General features: G+C 37.7%; 1 protein-coding gene across 1 annotated transcript in view; it reads right to left on the bottom strand.

Annotated features, from left to right (window-relative positions):
* SIAH1 (siah E3 ubiquitin protein ligase 1) overlaps window positions 1-15,664 on the bottom strand; it is a 72,539-nt gene extending 56,875 nt beyond the window's left edge. Inside the window, exon 1 of the mRNA XM_027685066.1 lies at window positions 15,596-15,664. The gene's annotated coding sequence lies outside the window, so the exon portion shown is untranslated. The remainder of the gene's footprint in view (window positions 1-15,595) is intronic.
* Window positions 15,665-21,430: the final 5,766 nt, after the last annotated feature.

Genomic DNA, 21,430 nt, shown 5'->3' with positions numbered 1-21,430 from the left:
ATCCAACTCTGCAACCCTACACACTGACCTTTCCAGTAAAGAAATAAGACAGAAAACACAAAACCATACTAAGCTAGCCAAGAATTGCACAGAAACTTATTCAGAAACTCCCAACTTTTGTCATCTCCAACAACCAAGTACCATGCAAGTTACTTGACCAGATTTAAAACCTGATATACTTATGCAGTCCAGCCCTCTCAGGGAGTTTTCTCCTTCCTCATGCTAGGAATGTGACTTTAAACAAAACTACATAGCCGAGTTATGCTCCCGCATCATCTTTTAAAAATAAACTTCTAACTGACTACTTGTAAACTCATTTTCAAAACTTTTCGGTTGATTTGTATGTATTCTTAATCCCTCAGATAAGTATAATTCTCAGATTATGACCATTTACATAATTATTAATAATTAGCAGGGCTATCTGTGTACTACTTGTTATGTAGGACTTTCTGTTGATTACATGGACACTACAAAGCGGATCTCAAAAATAGAAGCTTCCATTTAATCTCCTCTGCATTACACAGAAATATTTGGCACTTGTTCATAATACATTAGCTTCTAAGTAACATAATAATAGAGCTAGCTGTCTGACTCAGGGCTATTTCTGAAGCTGCTAATTTGATTTTTTTCCAATAAACAGAAAACTTTCCCCATTATATATACCATTATGTGGCTTTTCTGCTTGCAATGAATTATCCCAGATTGCTACATAACTAGATAATCTGATAAGACAAATTTTGTTTGTTTCAAATAACCTTCATTCAAAACCATCCACTACATACCATGATGAATGTAAAGTCAGGATATAATGATTTTTTAATAAACATACTTTATACTTTTGACTGATTTATACAGCAGTAATATATCTTAGGTATCAAAAGAGGAGGCATGTATGCTCAGGGGGCTGCACTAACACAAATCTACAGCACAGACACGGCACAGCTGGGCAGTTGAATGCTCAGGGACACATTGGTGTGAGCTCATTGTTTGGGTGTAGCTGTTCTAGATTAACATCACTCTTATGGATGTATTTTACTCAGTCTACATAGAGAATTTTTCCCCATAGCTAAGAAAAAAAAAAGCCTAACTTCACAATCATCAATACTGATGTCCATAAAAAATTGCTAGTGCAGCATATAAATATTATAATATCAATAATGTGCCTCTAGTTTAATTCACACCTATAAGATAATCCTAGAGCTGCACACATTCTGTCCCCTCCTGGACTTGCTCCTGAGCTCAATGGAACAGTTTCAAGGAGAGATGAGCAGAATTTTTTTCATTTTATTCTTAAAGAGCCAGACAAACAGAGCTGAGGGCTTTTAAAGGAGTAAAAGTGAGAGCTCTCTTGTTCAGTGAGTCTTGTCCATGGAAACTTATTTGGCAATTCAAAATTTCAGAAATAGGTTTTGGATTCATTATTAGTCACTGCAGACTCTTTCAGAACATGAAAGACTGAATTTAACATTGAATTCACAAGACTTTAGTTGTTTTTACTGTAAGAACCCAACTAGCAATCATACACAATTTAGTGAACATGTTGCTATACAACAGACTCGACCCTATACTTCAGTTAAAAACTCTGATATGAATGTGGATTTTGCCAGTGAGAATGCAACTTTACCTCCCATCCCTACCCCCAAACTGTCAAAGATCAAATAACTCTAGAGTTAGTAGTTCATTAAATAACATAGATTGCATAAACAGAATGTTTGATTGGGTTCCAGTTTCTCACAGATGAAACTCTAGGGCTGCTTGCTGGAGATCAGCCAGATTGAGTGCAGTGATACATATTCTGCCTTTTAGGTATCCACTAATTAAAAATGTGCAGTTTCTCATAAAAGATTTAGTTGTTATTAATAACCTCTAAACATACTTCCTGGTTTATATTCAGCTGATATTAAGAATGCATTTCAATAATAAGATCCAAAATAATCTGAGAATTTACTTCAATTGGCCCATCCCACACCTCAGATTTTGTTTACTCCAACCAAATTATTGACTTGTCAAAATATGAATGTGAACAATTCCTGACAGAGGTTTAGTGTATTTTTGCCAACCCCCTAGGGACTTGAAAGAACACTTACTGAATCCAAGAGACATAAATTAAATTATGATGATACTGTGATTGATCCAATAATCATCTCCTTGGGTGTCAGAGAATTCACTAGATAAAAACAGCAGTCCCTCTGATTACCACCTCATTAGGCACGATCCAGATATTGTGAAAGGAATCAGAAAGTATTCCAGACTTTGTGGAAGGAAACAGCAGAGATGATGGTGACAATGCTTGTGGCAGCAAAGAAACAATGGAGAAAGGAAGACTTGAGAAACGATTTTCCTACACTGAACATTTTCCAGCAAAAACCTTCCCTTGTTAATATTGCTGGCAGAGTCCAATTATTGAAGACAATAGGTTAAAAATGCATAAATATATGACAACCCATATTTGTGCAACAGTTATGGAGCTTTCAGCTGTCCACACCGCTCCTTTTGTGAATGAGGATTTCGGCAATTAGGTTCAGAATTCTTAGTATCCAAAAATTTCAAGCAATAGTATTTAAATAAACACATTTCTCAGTTTCACCTTTCATATCTGCTTTCATGAAAGCAAGTAATGACTGCTCCAGATACCACAATAACAGATTTCATGTGATCTCATGTAAGTCATTCTGATTGCTCACTTCTGAAATAGTACTGTCACCTCTTTGCCACCAAAGTTATTTTCAGAAAGACCAATCATCTGTAATTACAGCTGACAATGATGAGAGATGCATACATAACTTCAGCTCTTTCCAAGTCACCAGCTCCTAATTTATGAGTACCCAGAGAACCCCCAAATTTGTAACAAGCTGGGAACATTTTTCTTGTTGGGCATGAAGATTCAGCGAGGCAGTTCAGTGACAGGAGGGAAAGAATATCGGACTGCCCTACTGCCAATTCCCAAGAAGGTCACACATTTTTCCTACATTTCTGACTTGGAAGATAAAGTAGTAATATAAACATTTATGCCAGCTTATGTTGCATAAGTTCTCATATTGACCCTAAGGACCCTACAATAAGTTTGTACAGAGCAGGACCTGGACGGCAACACACAAATACCACCCATAGGCTGCTCTCGAGTTTTCAACCACACTAACAGGGAGATGCACACATTTCTGTGAGGGCAGAAACACACACAGAATAATCAAACATCTGGAGAGGGGCAGTGTATGTTATGAAGGGAGTGGAAGAATAATAGATGGAAGTTTCTTGTTAGAGCAAGAAGAATGCATGCCCCAGGCTGCAATAAAGAGCAAGATGTCCCAATTCCCATTGTCCTTAAGTAACCACTGCAGCCATCTCCACAGACAACATCTTTGTGGCATTAATGTCATGTTATTATTCAGGCCCTTGTCCCCCAAGCACACAGACTAAACCTTCTAGTTGCAGGTTTGGCCACCTATGCTTTTGTATATAGGTCACGTAAAAAAAAGAAAGAAACTCTCAGAAACCAGCCTATTTGTGTTAAGGCCTCCAAGAAATGCTTAGTTGGCGTAATTCAATTTCTTCAGTGTTGTATCAACAAGAATTCTGCTAATAAAAGAAAAAGTAGCCTTCGTGGTATGAAAAAAAAAGCACTTATAAATGATTCATTATTTTTAAAAAAGCGTCTATATACAGAAAGATGAGGTCAAAAAATCTCTTGTAAAAGACTTTTTTTTTTTTTTTAAGGAGTCAGGGTACCATTATTCAGTCATTGTGTAGAAATTTGGAAGCGCTTTTTTTGTTGTAGGAAATGCTTTATGAAAAAGGTCCTTTCAGGCTGGGAAGGGAGTGCTGGATTAGAAACCATGTTATGCAAGCCTGCTGCTCCAGAAGCCAAAACCCTGCCCCATCAATTGCATAACCAGCTCCAAGGGAGATCTGAGCCTTGCTTCTTTATGAAGGAGCCTCCATGGAAATTCAGCAAGTTACCAGCCTTCCCCAGGCCATAAACAAGGCATTTACTGTCACTTGGCATTTACTGGAGCCAATTGTGCACAATTTGATTTTTTTCCCCCTTCTCATTTCACAGTGTAAACAAAGAAACAACTTACAAAAAAAATGACACTGGGCAGACTGTCTCCTGTTGACACCATTCTGATCTGGGACTCTTATTGCCCCTTTGAAATGCTGAACAAGCCTGTGGGCTGCTGGTACAATTCTGAAAGGAAGTGGGAGAGGCAAAAGCAAAACAAGATGCTCTGCAATGGAATGCACTAAAGAAAACCAAATATTTAAATTCCTCAAGTGTGGGACAAAACATACTGATCTCATCCTGAACAACCGAAACCACTACAAAAACCCATAAGGCTGGTGGTATGTAGACATTAAAACACATCATACTTCCCTACAGATCAAGAGACACCGTATACATTCAGTTACCATGTTTTTGCTGTACTATTCTGTTCTTTCTAGACTGTAGCCTTCAGTCCTGTTACAGGGCATGCCAAACTTTTGCCAGCTTTTTACAGAGAAATACAGCTGAAAGAGCAGCACAACTTCCATGTACACCTGCTTTGTCTTGATCAGTATTAATATTATTCTTACTCATTTGTATTTGCAATGTTCGCACTGCATCCTAAAGCCTTCTGCACACATATTGTTCTCATCTTTACTGATTTAACATGCAAGATTCTGCACTGCTGCTTTTCCTTACAGGAAAAGGCAAAAGGAGAAAAGAAAGATCCAAAGCCTATTTGAGTTTTGAGAGCCCATCGGACAAGTTCGGTTAAGGGATTACATTTTCCACAGCCAAAACCACACAAAGGATCCATATGAACATTGTTGTTTCTAAGCACTTCCCCCTCTTCCTTATGTCTTCTTCCTTTGTCCTTTCAGTATCATTCAGCTTGGAAAGGATGACGGGGGTTTCACTCAGACCCCAGACCAGGGTTAGTCTTAAGAAATACAGTTTTGTCAATCATTTTCCTGCAAAGCATTCTGAAATACCTGAAAAAGACCTGAGTTGCATTTCCTTTACAAAAAGACAAAAGTATAGGAAAAATCATACCCATCTCTGAAGAAAGCAGCTGCAGTCATCCAAAAGAAAAACTTACTCACCATTCTCACACCATTATGTATCACACTTGACTTGAAAAAATTTGACACCATGAAAAAAAATCTAGCCCAATACTCCTAAGTCTCTAAGCAATTAACTGTAAAAAGAAAGCAATGTTGCAGTTTGTAATATAGAGCCCAGTAATCAAAGACCTGAGCACTGACAGGAAGCACTTGAAAAAAGGCCTTTTGAGTTTTTGGTTTCTAGGATTCCTTGGATATGATTCATAATATTAAAACTGATGAAGTTCACAGTCAGCACAAATCCCCCTCTCTCCCTTGAATCAGATTGCATAACACAAGTGATTGAGCAACCTACCCTAGATATCTTTAAGGTTTATTCAATTATCCTGCTCATGGCTCAACGTGGACTTTATTATAAACAACTAGATAAGCAAATGCAAAGATAAAAACTATGAGATACATTAAAAGGAGCAATATTACGTGATAGACAAGGCACAAGTTGGCGACAAGAATGGTGATTTCTGAGTATCTACAATGCAAACCACCTCTGAATAGGTAACTTTTCCCCCTGCACAATTAATTGTCCTATAAAATTAATAATCATTAGTCAGAGCTTGATGATCTTACCTTGGGCACACAGAGAATTCCCTTTACTTTGCTACTTTATTAAGCTGACTACTCTCATTTCTTCCAAATCGCTTAAAAATCCATCTGCTTTGCTTTGAGATGCTAAAATTCCCCTGAAAGGCCATTTTGGCCATACATGTTCCCATGGTGTTCTAAAAGTCTCTTTAAACACTGGCAAAATTAAGTAATGCATGATGGAGCTTAGCAAACTAAGGCCTTTTCAGCCATCACCTCAGCCCTCACATTGTTTTCTAATTAGTTACTGTGTTTGAACCCATGCCAAACAACACACCCTTAGCTAAGCATCCGTTAAAACAGTAAATTAGTCAAGTTGTGCAATCCCTTTTAACTCTCTCAAGCCAAATAAATATTGCCTTGACATTATGAAGACACTTGGAGTAATCAAACTAAAATGTGCTCATAATACATAACCTGAACTGTGTTCAATTAACGAAAAACTTCTGGCAGAAGGGTAGTGTTCCAAAAGCACTTGTTTTCCCTTGAAATCAATGAGAAGGAGCCAATTAGGCAGTTCTGAAAACTCCATTAGGTGTATCTGAATATTCAGTTACCAGAAATCTATTTATAGCCAGAATTTTCAATGAACTGTAGTGGTCTGGATAAGCTGCATATTTACAATCCACTGTGGTAGCTAATGCTGTGGATTATACTTTTAAGAGAGAAATGCATCCTCTGAAGCAAAGAACATCCAAATGTATTCTTTGCATGATTTTAAAGCAGTTAATAGAGATCTTGTCATAGTGTAACATATAAATTACTCACATTTTTAATAAAAAGCATTGTATTCCCAGAAAATAAAATACATTAGTGCAGATAAACAAAGATAAAGAACAGTCAGGCTACATCATAAATAAGCAACCTGTGGACCTTATTTTTAATCTGCAATATAATTTTCAGCCTAATGATCTCCACGAGCTCAGTTACATAGGCTGAGTTTACTTTCCATTCAGACACTTTCAGTGAAACAAAAGAAGTTACAGCTGTATTTACTTACAGACAGGATTTGCTTAATGGTTATAGTCCAGGTCAACTTTCCAAGATTTAGTTATTTATTATTAAATACATATTATTAGGTGATTGCAAATATAGTTTTATAAAGCTTAAGTATGTTTGTAATGAGCTCTACTTATTTTGTTGCAAACACCACCAGTCTTCACAAAGCCCTGACAAATGGTTAGTTATTCCTCCAGTCATAAAGCGTAGACTGTGACAAATAAATCTGTGCAATTTATAGGGGAAAAGATCAGCAGGTAAGGCAACTGTATTTTACCCTGCATATACCAGAGCATTTCATTCGTTATCATATACAAATATATATGACATAGATAAATAAGATACATATATATAAAATATTTTATTCGGAATAGGACAATACTAAAAGGACTAAACACAGGCTGACGATACATTTGTAAACATAACTACCAACATTAGCAGGTTACCAGATGATCCATTCTTGGATCGTGCCATTTATACTTGTATAGGCAATCTAAACAGTTGTGCCAAATATTTCCTGTCAATAACTTTATAAGGTGTCAAGTTACATTAAGGATGTTAAGCACATGGTTCGATGGTCATGTTGAATACTAATATCATTGAGTGTATTACAATGTATCTAGGAAGGAGAAAGGAAGGACACAAAAACATATGGTTAAGATAGAAGCTGTCCTGAAAAGCAGCAATTCACAGGAAGACCTGAGGGTCATTGTAACTAACACAATTCAGCTCTTTGTGTAGCCTGGTAATAAAAAGGGTCTGCGATACCCACATTAATAATTTTATTACTTCAGTAGTTCTTTACAATGGATTTTTGTATATTTGTAAAGAAGAATATCAAGTAGAAACATAACACTTGACATTTGGAAAGACATCTTCTCTTCAACTATAAAAATATTCTGGAGATTATGCACAGAAACCCCAAATGTGACAGGCACAGGAGGCTAACAAACCTCAATTTTGCCAAAGAAAACTTTGATAAGTGGCAGTCACTAAGCACAGGTATTTACACATAAAAGAAAAGCTTTTCAGTTCTGCTGATAAACAGAAATGGATGCAAGAAAAAGTCAATATTTCCTACCAATGAGGTTCCACTGTTTTTGATAAACATTTTTATCACTGTGGGTGGCAGAAGAATCTCTCAACTGCCCATTTATCCATCATTAGATGGGTCTTAATAGCATGCTCTCTCCTAATTCTCCATCTGCAGCATTTAATCTCCCAGGATGCAAAAAGCTGAACCCTAGGACAATCATCCAAATTATCAGGTGAACTACAATTGCCTGTCATCTACATGTCAGGCTATACAATCTACTGGCTGCTTGGCTTTAAACTCTATGAAAGTGCAACATAACTATATTTACTAACTACATAACAGCATGCAGACTAATTATGAATACAGCAGAATGTTAGTGGCTTCTGGAGAACCAGACACAGCAATTCCTTGAATAGCAAACATTAAGTATTTAAAAAGATATTACTTATTTACAATTAATTACATGTAATGAAGAAGCCAGAGTTAAAAAAGCAAGCCAGAAATTTGCTTGGTATTCAATAAGAATAATGAAGTTGTTTTATCAAGGCATCATTTTGCCTCAGGATGTTTGTCAAATGGTAGTACTTATATACACAATAACAATATATACCCTAAACCAACTTACAACATATGGATCCAATGAATATAAATATTACATCCTTTTCTTCCCCGTATTCATTAAGAATGTAACAGTATGCCCATGACTGCCAAGAAAATCTCCTGCATTTAGTGGTAAAGAAAACACATATTGAATAAGGCCTGATAAATAGAATACAAGTTTCTCTATCAGGTTCAAACAGAATTCACCAAGAAGTTGTGGAGTTAGTTATTATCAGCTTTTTCTTTCACTTGCAGTTTCAAATCTGCAAAATTCAGGCCCTCTCAGGCTTTCAGTGGTTTTCTTTGTATTTCTTAACACAATCTACATAACAAGGCTAATGTGATAAAGATAGTTCTGTTAAATTTAATATTTTGCATGATGAAAAGCATGGCATACCATTTCCTATAAACCTCAAACATGAAGAACTATAGCTATAACAGGTCAGGATTTGTTGACATCACCAGCAAAATAAGGATATTTCCAAGATATATTTGCCTTAAATTCTCTTTGTTTCAACCAACAGTAGCACATTCAGGCACAATTTTTTAACAAAGCAACTCATTATATTATTAAACTTCCAGACCAGACTTTCAGCAGATGGAGTTAATTAACAAATGTAGAGCACTTAGACAGGCAAAGGATGTCTAAAAAAGTTAAAAGCAAAATGTTAATATATGGAACATTAAACAATTCCATACCATTTGCTAATTGTGTTACCATTAAGCAGATCTTGTCTTCCCCAGATTTACCTTGATGACTAAACAAGCATATAATCTGTGAAATTTATACTCACTGTGCTAAAAACCCCCAATGACTTTCTGTTAGAAACCGTTTCATGGGTTATTTCCTGTTGATTTGTTCTGCTTAGGTATCTACCTCATTTTCATTGGCAGGATTTTCTGTTGCCAAAACTGGAATGTTGAGGCTTTTACACTGACACATAGGTTTTCTGTGTGTGTGATCTCCCAGTTTTACATGTCCTGGCCATTCTGAAAATGCCACATCAAACTGAAATGCTGCAGAGGAAAATTATTTCCTTTCCACAAAATATGATATATCTGTTGTGTCTGCAACTGTGTCTACCGACTAATGTATATACATAAAAACAACACGCAAAGATGACCCTACTAAAAACCACTGTGGTTTAATTGCTTCTGCACAGAAACACGTCATACTTCTCAACCTAAGTTTTGCTCCACTAACAAATTCCTAAAAGAGCTTCAGAAAACATTTCCAAAATCACATCCAAACATGCAGTTCCTTAGACTAAAATCATAATGAGAAAGCTCTTCGGTATTTTCAACTTTATTATAAGCTTAGCTTAAAAAATTTCAACTTGAACTTGAATTGCAGCTTGGTTGGTGTGTCTAAATTGGGGAAAATCAATTTTAAGGGGAAATTAAAAGGCTTGAGGGGAAATCTCACATGTAGAGGGACTTAGGACAGGCTAGTGGCTTTAGTCAGCAGAAACTTGTGAAATTCAACAAGGACAAGAGCAAGGTTCTCTACTTGGGATGGAACAACCCCATGGAAGAACACAAACTGAGGCCTGTCTGGCTGTGAGCAGCAGTGCTGAGGAGGAGCTGGGAATCCTGGATACCAGCAAGCCAAACATCAGCCCACAGTGTGCTCCAGCAGCCAGGATGGTCACCAGCATCCTGAGCTGTACTAACAGGAACAGGCCCATAGATCCAAGGAAGTGATTGTTCTCCCTGTATTTGGCACTCATTAAGCCAGAGGAAAGAGCACTGATACAGCTGGAGAAGGAAAGTCTTTGTGAGGACTGGACAGCAGCTCCCCAGTGCCTACAAGGAGGTTATCAAACAGGCAGAGGCAGGCCCCTCACAGTAATGTGGGGTGGAAGGATCAGAGGTAAAAGACAGATTGAATCAACAGAGGGTTGCATCGATTCAAGGAAAAAAAATCTTTTGATCCTGGGCACAGCCAAGCAGTGGAATAAGTTGCATGGTCTCAGTTCCTGGAGGTTTTCAAGGCCTAACAGGATAAAGCCCTGAGCAAACTGATCTTGTAGTTGACCCTGCTTTCAGTAAGGGGCTGGACTAGGTGATCTCCCGAGGTCCTTAACTCAAATTAATCTAGGATTATATTGCCTTGTTAAGCAAAACTGAGCCCTATCTTGCATTAATTGTTAACCAAATGCAGCTGCAGTGACAATAAAAAAAGTTAAGATCTTTCATCAAAAATGCTTTAGACTTCACAAAACCATTCACTACAGAGAATGTAAGGAACACAAGTACTGAGAAAGCCAAAATAAATGAAAAAACACAATAATATTAAAAAAAAAGGAGACAAATAAGCATACTAGACACTAGCTTTACTACTTGGAAAAGTGGAGCTGTATAGATGTGATACTGTGATATTCATGGAAACAAGAATTTTCATATCAAAGTTCTCATATCTAAACACGAGGAATTACATTTCTCCTATCCCTCTCCTCAAAAAGATATTCTAGAAAATTATCTTGGGGTCCAACACACAGGCTTAGAGCCTTAGTTTTGCTTCAATAACAGTAATATTTTTGCAGTTACTGGGTTTAGGGGAAATCTTGAATCCTATTTTGCATATATACAGGTATAAAATCTCCCAACACAGAAGGATCTGTACAGCCACAATGTGTTTTATTCACTTAGATACACGAATATTCAAGGACTCTACATAAGTATTTGAAGTTAAGCAGATCTAAGTTACTGCAGATGGAAAAAAAAAAGCTGAGTAATTTTTTTGTGCTTAGAACTTTACAGGCATTGAACAACGATGGCTCTTTAGATGGCTTCCTTGATTCTACTAATTAAATTCTATTCTTTATTTTCTAATTCAAAACCTTATATTTGACACTGAGTAGGCAAACAGTGGGCCAAATAGAACTAATAGCAAACATCATCAGTCTCTTCAATAATACATTTAGTGGAAAAAGTTCAGTCCTGGAGATTATTTTTTCCCAAAACTTTAAAAAAACCCAAACAAGTGTATAGTCCTTTTAGGTCAGCTGAATAACATGTGTGGGACTGGAAAGAGGATCTGTAGTACTCAAGTAAAATTTTAGAGTATTTAATAGACATTGTTAATTAAATGCACAAGGCTATAAGCTTCCCAAATAGAAATTTCACTGGCATATGGATTATTTCCAAAGACTGTCTTTGTGCCAGAGTTTTTCTTTAATTTCTGAGCTATTTTTTGACAGGAAACAGTTCCAGTAAATAGATTACAATGGGAGCTGAGCATCCTCACTCAAATAATGAAATCTTACACTGACTCCCCAGGTGTACATGCAGACATGCCCAGTGAACACTCCAGTTTACCCTGTTGACAAACCAGCTGGAAGGTTCTGGAGCACTACAATGAATGCCTTCTTCCAGACCATATGCTCCTTGCAAGACCATATGCCCTTTATGACAGCCCCAGATTAACCCAGTTTGTGTGAACTCAAAACCCACACATGGCACCTTTGTAGGCAATAGGAATAACTAATAGAGTCCCCTTCTCTCCCTCTCAAAAAAATCCCCCAAGAAAACAAAAAACACCTCCCTCTCCCAAAAAAACCCAAACCTGCCCCCTCCAAAACACACCTCCCACCAAAAAGCAAGACACCCCCACCCAAAAGAGAAACCTTACAAAAAATATTTCGTTTTCTTTTTTTAAAGTATTAGATTTTCATTTCAAAGAGAAAGGAAGAGATTTACCTTTTTTTTGGTCCATTTGAAGCAGAGTCAAGGGTGGATTTGCTAGAAGGATTTTCTTTATTAAACTAGTTAAATTAGTTAAAACATAAACCCCCAAATTAGGGCACTTACAAATGAAACCCAAACTATAGATGTTGTGATGCCTCTAGAATTTAGACATGTCTGCAAGTCTTCTCTTCTTCAAATCCACAACCAATTTTGTTTCACGAATTAAATAAGTGATATGTTCAATATTCCATTTGCAAGTGCATTCATTGGGCCTTGCAACTTAATTAAATGCCTCACTAACTTCACACATCCAAGCATTTCTGCATGATTGCTTCATATTAAACAATTCACAAGAAACAGAAAATATCACAAAACGCTTCTGTAATCAGATATGGCATTGTACTATAAATTATTCCTGTGTTATAGAAACTGTGCTAATAAATACAGAGGCAGCTGGTGGAGAAGCCTTTATGGTTAAATGGACCATCATCTCTTTATCACTGGTTAAGCAGAGGGGAATTCCTAAGGAGACAAACACTTGTAAGGAGCTTACCTCCCAACTGCCAGGCTGGGCAGATTAACAGCATTGTCAGTCACACCAAATCACCATGACTGCTCCTTCACTTTTATGCAAACACTCTGTTGCTTGCTAGTTTTGTATTTTAAATTCACAACAGCTTATTCTAGTGGAAGGGGTCCCCTGCCCATGGCAGGAGGCTTGGAACTAGATGATATTTAAGGTCCCTTCCAACCCGTACCATTCTATGATATATTAAAAAAAAAAACAACAAAAAAGCCACTTGTGTACCAAAGTTTCAAGTAAACAATTTTATGCTTACTTTTGTAAGTGAGCTGGAGTTGCAGGAGTTATGGTCAAAGATGAGTTGTGGGCCTGGAAACCACTAGCAAAACAAAAGCTTCAGAGGGAGAGAGGGAGCTTGTCAAGAAGCTCTTTCAGGCCAAGAAGGCTCCGATTTCATATTAATCTAAGATCAAAGCATCAATACATTTAATGTGCCAAAGACATTCACAATGGTTCTGTGGCATACTTCATACTGGAAATGCTCTTTATCATTCTGTGCCAGGTTTAGACAAAACCAGACACTTTGATGCACGCTGAAGTTTCTGTGAAATCATTTCAACGTCGGGCTCCGTATCAAGACACTGAACTCACTGCCTTTACTACCAGCAAGTGACAATTACTAGTCCTTGGTATCTCAGGACTCACAACTTTCTTATGGGCTCATTTGTTAAAGCACCAAACACGTGATCACAATCACAATCTCTGCCTGCACCAACAATTGTAATGAAACCAGTGCAGCATTCCCCACATACCTCAACATTCAGACCTCGCTCCTGTGCAGCTGCTGCAGGACAACCTGCCTCACGTCTGCACCTCCAGCTTTGAGTCTTTACCCTTAGACCCCGTCCATCTTCATGAAAGTAAAATTGGAACTTCTTAGCAAGTCCACAGTTTTATTACTGTGAAACCAGTTCTGTTTTTCCCCTGTCTGAGAGTACAAACTGTAGCCACATTTGGGGCAGTTTACATGGAAATGCTGCACAGCCACATGGCTGCAGTTGTGCATTCCTGTGGCATCTGACATACTGCTCCAGATGGTGCTAATGGCATGGGACCTAAAACACATTTACCTCCCACTGTAAATCTACATCTGATTTGCTTTTCTGAGGTAGTCACATTTTGGTGATACTATATGAAGACAAAATATGGGCTTTTCAAAAGTGTAAGTGCTTAGGTGCTAAAGCCACATTTTCTAAATTACCTAGAGAACTGTGGTCTTTGAGAAGTATTTATGTACCTATGCACTTCTGAAAATGCCATAGAGCTCCTTCCTGTATCTTTAGACCCCTAAGTGCCCTGTAAAGCTCCGAGAACCTTCTGGAACAAATCCTGCCCTGTTAAGGAAAAAATAAAAAAAAAAAAAAAAGGAGTACTGCTCATATATCTTCACATTGCCTACAAAATTATTCCAGATTTAAAACCAAAACCCGTGACTGATGAATAGCATCCCTACTGAAAAGCAGAAAAGGCTAAGAAAATAGAGCTCAGATAGTTTGATTTCCTCAAATGCACATAACATTCCTTCTTAAAAATTATTAAACAGGTTTACTATATTAAATGTCAAATCGACAGAAAGAGAACATGTATAGTGCATTACCATCTCTTAGAAAATGTCTATATATTAACAGGCAACAACTGTACGTATAAATATTTATGTTACACATGCTGATGCAAATATTATATTTACCTTTTTTTTGGCAAAATTTTGGAAATATTGTGAAAGTAACAGCTCCAACAGTACAAACTGTACTTTCTGCACAAGATTTTTTTTCCTATCCTTTTCTTTATTACCATTTCAAACTACAGGTTTTCCAAATTGCCTAAGCAGACCTCTTTTGGCCAAACCATTGACTCTTTTGCACTTTAAATTTCTTTACCCATCAGTGTAAGTAAACAGTATGTACTTCTTCCTAATAATTCTCTAGAGTTTACAGGTGAAGAAACCTCTGTATATCTCAAGAATTATTTTTAGCCTGAAAGCAGTTTGTTCTGCAGCACCATTAAATGGATTTTTACCTACAAAAGGCTTTTGTAAATAGTTTAGTAGTAACTCATCCTTACAATTCACAGCACCACATTTTGACAAGCGAACAGTTTGAGGACTCCTTGATGATAGTCTGCTTCAGTCTTTGGGAAAAACATGCACAGGCAAAAGTTCATTCAAGTAAGTGCACTAATTTTATGTCAGGGTTGATACATTATATGTAGCTTGGAGAGAAATATTACATCTAACTAGCTCAAATGGCATAGAGGCACCTGAGGATACCAATGAGAATCATAGCAAGATTTTTAGTAGCTATTTTTACTTTTAAATTAATTCTACTCTGAATCAGAGTTGTCATGGGAAATGAACCCTACGTAATGGAATAACGGGTCCAACCTGCTAGCTTATTTATAAATACACCATAAATAGCTACAATTTTTTTTCACTAAAACATTATGATATACCTCACTATGTGGCATGCAGCAAGATGACTATGGTCAACATGAAAATGGTCTTGCATAGGCATACAAAAATGTCACTTACAAGCTGCCCTTACAAATTAAGAGTTAGTCGTATGTTTTTCAAGCTCAAAATTCTGACTTTGCATTACTGGTTTAATTTCTTCTCCATGCCCCAGTCACTCACCAATGCACTAGAATCAAATACAAAACATCATAGGCTTACACTAAAACAATAACTTCCATAGATTACTAAACCAAAAAAATGATTAAAAACAACAATCAAAACTACAAGATAAATAGAAAATTAGAGGGGGAAGTCCCCCCCTTTCCCAAACCTTATATGGAAAAATAGGCACTAAACTCTATATGCCTGCATGACCCTCCTTGTTCTTAAAATTCTCCATTCAGAATGCAGTCTCTTCATAACATGGTCTATCTTTTACCCTGAATTTGCAGATCACATGGTGTAGCAAAACCTGAATTCAGGTGGGTCTGTCAAGTGTTTCCATCATATCAGTTACCAACCAGTTCTGTTCACCTGTGAGCTAAATTACCTTGTCAGTACAGAGCCTTGCTCTAGGAGTCAAGGGGCAGCGGGGTATCACAGATATCTTCAATACAACGCTTGCAGAAAGCTTCAGGGAACAACCTGGTGGAAAGGGAACATAGAGAAGGTTGCAGCCTATCACAGTGTGCACCCTGTTTTCTCCCACAGCTCTGTTAAGAGCTGCTGAAATCCCCCCTGCTCTTTTTACCATCAGCAGGAATGTCTTGGAAGCAGCTCTACCTCTTGGCAAGTGGATGGTTTGCAAATGTTGCCCTGATGAGCTGCATAATGATAGGTCCTGGCATAGACCAGGCTTTAAAGCCAATGGATACATCACATAAGAACAACACAGTATGTATATATGTATATGTATATATATACATCTATTTATCTATATCTATATATATATGCCTTTTTTCTTCTGAGATACAATGGAAAATGTGCCCCTATTTCCAAGGCTGCTCAGACCATCAAGTGTCAAATCAATCAGTAGAACAGACAATTCTCAGAAAGGCCATTAACTCAGATCAAATCTTAGAAAGTGTAAAATTTTAACCCTGTTGAACTTGTATTGCACAGTAAGATATGATTCAATACCCAGCCCTTTCCACAGTCTGTACTGTTCTCCTCCCACCTATGGGCCTATGGACAGACACTCACAATTTAAGGCAGACTCCCATTGCATCCTTTTTACTCTGCACCACTCACCATTAGTGCATTATGAGACAAAAAAAGGCAAGCAAGAGCCTATTGGTGAAGAAAGAAATGAAGGGTTATAACATTTTCACAGGAACATTACAAACTTATTTAAGCTGCTTTATTATTTGTATATAATTAAATATCATATTAAAAGAAATCATAACCTCCCCTCCCAAATAGCTCCTCAAGCAGCAATTACATTCACCTCCTACCAGAAACATTTGAATAATGCCCCTGAAAGGCCCTGAGACTAAACCCACCAGATGGGATAGATGAGATATCCTGGGCTTTTGCATGAATTATTTCAATCCATCATCATTTGGAAGACTCATAGCTGCTGTAATACTGGAAAGCTTAATTTGATTTCCATTTACAAAGTAGGGCTTTGATGGATGCTATAAAACAAAGGATAACAATCTAGCTACTATATCTGTATCTCCTCTGCATTTTTGTTGACAGCAGAGAACGGAGGGCTCAGGCTCATGACCTACAACAGTTTAAACCAATATGCCAGCTGTGACAACTGGGAAAGCAACACACAGAATCCTGCAGGAGCAAGGGCAGCTGAAGTGAATCTCCTGCAAACACCATGGTAACATTTTAGGCCACTACAACACCTACTGCTTATGAATCAGAGCCCTCAATAATTAGTCAAAATTAATGTATTGTATGGTTTTAAACAAAAATAATCATGTGCACACACTGAATCAATAGAGACTCTGCAAATTAATTTCAAGATCATGCTTTCATTGTCTTAAACCGTTTCATTTCTAGTGCTATTTCCTTATTAATTTACTCAAGTCTGTTTCCGGCTCAATCTGGAAGGGAAAGAAGTCTGAACATTGTGAAGCTGTGTGTTGATGTTACATGTTTCACAAGTTACATTCAGCCCAGGAAATTTCTCTTTAGATTAGGTGCTAACAGCTGATAGACACACATGCCAAGAGAATAAAAATTTGGTTAAAAGTTAAAATATGACAAATTCTATTTTCCTAATGAAAAGAATCCTTGAGTAGCTACAAGTGCAACAGAAAACATTAATTTGTTCCCAGTGAATGTCAAATATTACTATTTTAATGCCCCTTCACTTTAGAATGTCAAGAATGTCCTTATCCATATTCTTGGTTTCCTGCCAGTAGGAGATCTGGCAAAGCACTCTGATGTGCCTCTTTTAATTCAAGGCCCTTTGCTGCAAAGATCTCCCACACAAAGTATTTATACACCACAATGTATCTTCTCCTCCTTGCAGAAAATATTGCCAGACCTTCATGCTCTGCCTTTTAGATATTCCCAAGTTCCTTCTGTCTTTGCAAAACACAGTTGAGTTGGGTACAGTGGATTCAGGGTGCAGTAATGCTCCTCACAGACTGGAGTCACACTCAGACTGGTTTCAGTATCACTCAGTCCTGTGTGCTTTCAAGTCCTTGTCCCAGTGAAAGGGCTGGTCCCTTCCTGCCTCTGCTTTTGGATTCTGCTTTACCCCTAACCAAGTTTTAGGCAGCCAGCTCTGCTCTCATGCTGTTATGTGAGTCTCTGGGATGTCTTCTCCGATTTCTAATGTAATGCCTCCGAATTTCTGAATTTATCTTATTTATTTTTTAAAAATATAATTTCTCTTGTGCTGATATCATAACTTTTGAAAATCAGAATTGTTCAAACAGCAGACTTCTGGCTGCAATTTTGAATTCAAAGAACTCGGATCAAAAGTTAATATATTACTACTAATTTCATTTGCATATCAAACCTAAACTATTAGCAAACAAAAGAGCAGTCCCTGAGCCAGGAAGTAAATGAAACCTACCACACAGCTGTGAGGATACCAGTAAAATACTAAAAAGACAAAATAAGACCTAAAAGCGAAGTTCTGCACTGAGACAGGGTCACTGTGCACGCACTGATGTGTTCAGACATCACCCCCAACATTCTCCATCGCCGTCAGAAGCCGAGCCGTGTTTTAAGGCAGGAGTGAAGCCGTGGCACCCTCTACTGTCACAGGAATGTCAGCGCTGGTATTTCTTTCCAGAAACACTTTAAAATCTTTTGTGATCACCAAAACAATTACATAAAATCAAAGAACTGAAACGCTCAGTTTGGATTCACCTTTAACAGTCTTTGTAAGAAGGGCGTGTGCCTGTGTTTCTATATGCAGCACATGCAAGGCAGCATTTTATTTTTTTACCAATGGTAAGAAAAGCAAAGTTTTATCTTAAAATTGACAATACTAAGATTACTAACAATACTTTGCATATTGCATGCTCATTCAACAGCTGGGGAAAAATTATACATTACTTTGGATTTGAATCACAATTATTCCTACATTTAGTGACAAACGATAAGAAAATAGAAGTTAACTGGTATATTTCAGAAGAACTCTGGTGTCTTCGGACTGTAGTTTCTGGTTTTTTTTATTAAAAATATGTAATAGTTTAGTTCTCTTATGTACACCCAAAGTATAATTTCTGAAACAGTTAAAAATACTCAAGTGGAGACTGAAAAGGGGACCCAATGCATCCAAACCCAGTATTTTCTTAAAAATGCTTCATTTGAACGTGCCATTTAAAATTATATAATGCAATCTGACAGAATTTAGCTATCCATAAGGCAGACAGCAAGACTTGGTTTGTCATACACAGCTGCAGAGTTTCAGTGGTACAATGGAACCCCATTCTAAACATGAATGCACGCACACACAGGTGAAAAATGTACAAATCTAAAATCCATCTGTTTTTTAAAATTCATCAATTGTCTATCCCATCTACTTGAGCTCTGCAGTATTTCCACGTCATGCAGTTAAATACCAACGTATATGTACAAAATTGAGCACACACAGTAGCTGTCAGGGGCACTAAGAGTACTTTGAACACGGTGAGTTGCGCTGTTTTAAGGCACTTGAGTTTCTATTCTGTGATAAAAATGAGAAACTGAACACATCAGACACACCTACTTATATAACCAGACTCCAAATACCAGAATACCCTACGATAGCTTTACTTCTCACAGCAGATTAGGTTTGAATCTGCAAAGTCATTATTATTCAAAACTGTATTTATGAAAATAAGAGGCCCTGTACATGAGTTATAGCAGAGCTACAAGCTTCCCAATAAAACAGAGCCATCCGGGACATAAATCAGGCCCAGATCTAAAAATAGCACTGGTTGCAGCTACACAAAATTCTAGCAAGAAAGGCATTCATATCAAATAGAGCCTGCAAGCTTGCAAAACAGAAGGAAACTCTGCCAGTATTAGAAAGACACTGTATGAGTCACTGTTTGTCATGGAACTTTAACAGGCACTTTCTCTGCTGTTGCAAAAGGCAGTTCAGAAATGCTCTTCCAAAACACAAGCTCTCCTAATATGGCACTGAAACAGAAAGGAAAAACAGCAGCACTGGCACTGACTACTGGGACTCGTTGGAGCTTTGCTTGTTTACAACTGGAATTAAATTATTTACGTTACATTCTCTTAAAACTTAAGAGAAAAAGCTCCTTTCAACAGAAAACTGTTGTATTTGTCACGGAAATCTTTACTCAGCCTCACACCAGGAATCAGAACAAAGTCTCAGGACTTTACCCCTTTAAAGGGAGGGAGAGGGAAATGACACATCACTCATGCAGAAGGGAAGGTTCCTGTTATTTTCCACTCAAAACACTGCTTCTAGTTGGGTTGTTTCAGCAAACAAAGGTTGAACAGCACAAAGCAAATGCTTCAGAAACAAACTCTACACAAAGAAATAGAGAAAGAAGAAAAAGTACTGATCTCTTCACTCTCATGACCAGTGACAGGACCCGAGGGAATGGCCTGAAGCTGAGTCAGGGGAGATTTAGATTGGATACCAGGAACAGGCTCTTCCCCCAGAGGGTGGTTGGGCACTGGAACAGGCTCCCCAGGGAAGTGGTCACAGCACCAGCCTGAGTTCAAGAGGTGTTTGGACAACAATCTCAGGCACGGGGTGGGATTCTTGGAGTGTCCTGTGCAAGGCCAGGAGTTGGACTCTACGATCCAGATGGGTCCCTTCCAACTCAGCATATTCTATGAAATAAAGATTACAATATACGTGTATCTCCCCACCAACACCTAAAAATTGAACACATATGCAAGCAGGACGTACATAAGCAAAAGACAAGTTCTTCAAGGAGCACGTTCAGACACGCACACAGGCAGTGCAAGGTGAAACTTGGTGATTGCATAACAGTAGGTAAGAAGTGCTTCTTGGCAAACATGCTGGTCAGAATGGCTCTGCCCACCTGAATAATGAATTCCCTATTCATTTATACAGAATGAAAATTAATTAAGATGTGTCTATTTGGATGCAGAAACATATTAAAAACCTTTCTTCATCTTCACTTGTATTTTTGAGATGGTGTAATAACTGTTCCTTTTTTTGTTGCTGCAATTCTCTTTCAGGTTGCTTCTGTTAAGGGGAGAGCAAGACTTTACCTTCTCTTTCTAACTTCACAAGACACGTGAAAGACCACTACTGCATCAGGGTAAGGCTCAGTACATCAGAAGTTTAACACGGGCTCTTGTAGCCCACATTTTCTTTATGGTCCAATTTGATTTTACTAATATGAACACTTAGCATCAGAAACTGGTTAAAAGGAAGGTGTAACAGTCTGTACAAAGACACAGACACACAGTAATCTTCACTTTGCTCCGCTCTTGAAAGCAGTCCTGTTGGTCAGCTTTCATAAACTGTGTTCCTTTTTTTCCACATTACTTTTGGGACAGATCCCAGAAGAGATTTAAAGGGGTGGAGCTGACTACTAACTGCAGCGTATGAACTCTGCATAAACATGTCATTTCTATATAAACAGCATCACTTTCTGTTAACATCACAACATTCAGGTTTAGAACAGGCAGGGCAAAGACAAATGAGTATCAGTGCAATTGTTAAAGATACTAAAACTACTCGGAAAGAGTACTGATGGTCAAGAGAATTTCCAACTCAACAGCCAATGTAGGTATCCCAGATCTTTTAAAGCATTCAAAATATCTTCTACTGATGAGAGCTGTGAATTTATATTTTCTCTTCTAATTACTCCAGCATAGTATTTCTCAGCTTGAAGGAGCAGGCAAATGGATTTTCTTGGATTTCACGCTGCAGGCACTAAGATTTACCCGCACATACGAAGCTTCTTAGCTG

Source organism: Neopelma chrysocephalum, unplaced genomic scaffold (assembly GCF_003984885.1).
Source record: "Neopelma chrysocephalum unplaced genomic scaffold, ASM398488v2 Primary Assembly neopelma1_68, whole genome shotgun sequence".
NCBI classification, from domain to species: domain Eukaryota; kingdom Metazoa; phylum Chordata; class Aves; order Passeriformes; family Pipridae; genus Neopelma; species Neopelma chrysocephalum.
Note: the sequence above shows the minus strand (reverse complement) of the source record. Positions and strands in the feature narration are given on the sequence as shown.